Below are 2,129 nucleotides of genomic sequence, written 5' to 3' on the forward strand. Positions count from 1 at the left end.
CTCTTTAGATCCTTTTTTTGGGTCACACTTAGTCCTTAAAATATATGATTTTTTTTTTTTTTTTTCTTTAAAATATATGATTTTTTTTTTTTTTTTTAAATCAGGGATTTTGGTGTTTTGTTGTTTTTTTGAATTATTTTTTATGTTATTTTTAGCTATTTGTCCTTTAAAATTAAACTCTTTAGATCCTTTTTTTTGGTCACACTTGGTTCTTAAAATATATATATATATTTTTTTTTTTCAAAATGGAAATCAATGTAATGTTTTTGTTCAATAATATTTTTGTTTAATATTTACAGTTTTGAGGTGATTTGATCATAATATGCAATATTTATAAAAATATTTTTAGCTATTTTTCCTTTAAAATTAAACTCTTTAGATCCTTTTTTTGGTCACACTTGGTTCTTAAAATATATGATTTTTTTTAAAACAGGGAAATCAATGTAATGTTTTTGTTCAATAATATTTTTTGTTTAATATTTGGAGTTTTGTGGTGATTTGATCATAATATGCAATATTTATAAAAATATTTTTAGCTATTTTTCCTTTAAAATTAAACTCTTTAGATCCTTTTTTTTTTTTTGGTCACACATGGTTCTTAAAATATATGACTTTTTTTTTTCAAAACATGGAAATCAGAGTAATGTTTTTGTTCAATAATATTTTTTGTTTAATATTTACAGTTTTGAGGTGATTTGATCATACTATGCAATATTTATAAAAATATTTTTAGCTATTTTTCCTTTAAAATTAAACTCTTTAGATCCTTTTTTTGGTCACACTTGGTTCTTAAAATATATGATTTTTTTTTTTTTTTTTCAAATTAAAATATATGATTGTAATGTTTTTGTTCAATAATTTTTTTTGTTTAATATTTACTTGGTTTGATCATAATATGCAAATAAATATATTTCTCGCTTTAAAATTATTTTTGGTTCTAAAAATATATATATATTTTTTTAATGATCAATGTAATGTTTGTTGTTCAATAATTTTTTTTTTTAATATTTGACAGTTTTTTTTTTAAAAAATATTTAACTGAAAAAATATTTTTTAGCTATTTTTCCTTTAAAATTAAACTCTTTAGATCCTTTTTTTTGGTCATACTAAATGTAATATTTTGTTCAATAATATTTTTGGATTGGCAGCATATTTGTGGGCTCAAAACTGCTGGATTTTTATTGAATCGAGAAAGAGGAAACCGCAGAGGAAATTGCAGCTGAGGTCCTGGTGGTTGTTCAAAAATTTCATCTTGAAAACAAAGTGGTAGAATTCTCTGCAGACAACACAAACACCAACTTGGTGGAGGACTAAATAGACTTGGTAGAGTCAATGTCCATACAAAATAAAAAATGCCTGCAGAGAGATGCAATTAGCCAGCTTAGGCTGCCCTGCTCCACCTCATTCATAACACAGCCAGAACAGCTTTGGGTATGATTCCCCTTTGATGTTGAGTACCTGCTCACAATTATTTTGGGATTTTTTTATTTTTTTCACAGTCAGAGTTGAAAGACTAAAGAGCTTTTGTGAGTTTGTTGGTCAAGAATACCATAACATACTTGGTCACAGTAATGTTCGCTGGCTGTCCATGCTCCCTGCAATCGAAATCACTTGACAAATGGCAAATAAATAAATAAATAAATACATAAAATAAAAATTAAACCACTTTGTCGGAGATGTTGTGAAGTTGAATGAGGATGCACTGTTTTATGATGGATAAAATTATCTTAGGAAGGTGTGGTCTTGTTTAATTTGAAATTGTTTTTTAAGGATGTTGTGTTTTTTATTTGTTTTAAATACATATTACATTATTCCTTCTGTTCCATGTTTATGATTCTATAAAAACTGCTTAAGTAGTAAATTTAAAGAAACGTTGATGCCACTTAATATGTGTATTGTTGAACAAAAATGAATTAGAATAACAGTAATTCAGTTCATTAGTTGAATTAGAAGCCCAAAACAATAAAAATACAAAAACAGAGGAAAAAGTTTTGTCCCCGTTTTTTAATTCATGGATAATAACAAGCGAGAGTTCAATGATACTTTTACCATTGAACTAGGAAATGTCCCCGGTTTTCATTGAAAAAATCTGGTAAATTTTTTTTTATTTTGGCTCAAAATGAAGTTAG

Source organism: Cyprinus carpio, chromosome B3 (assembly GCF_018340385.1).
Source record: "Cyprinus carpio isolate SPL01 chromosome B3, ASM1834038v1, whole genome shotgun sequence".
Taxonomy (NCBI): domain Eukaryota; kingdom Metazoa; phylum Chordata; class Actinopteri; order Cypriniformes; family Cyprinidae; genus Cyprinus; species Cyprinus carpio.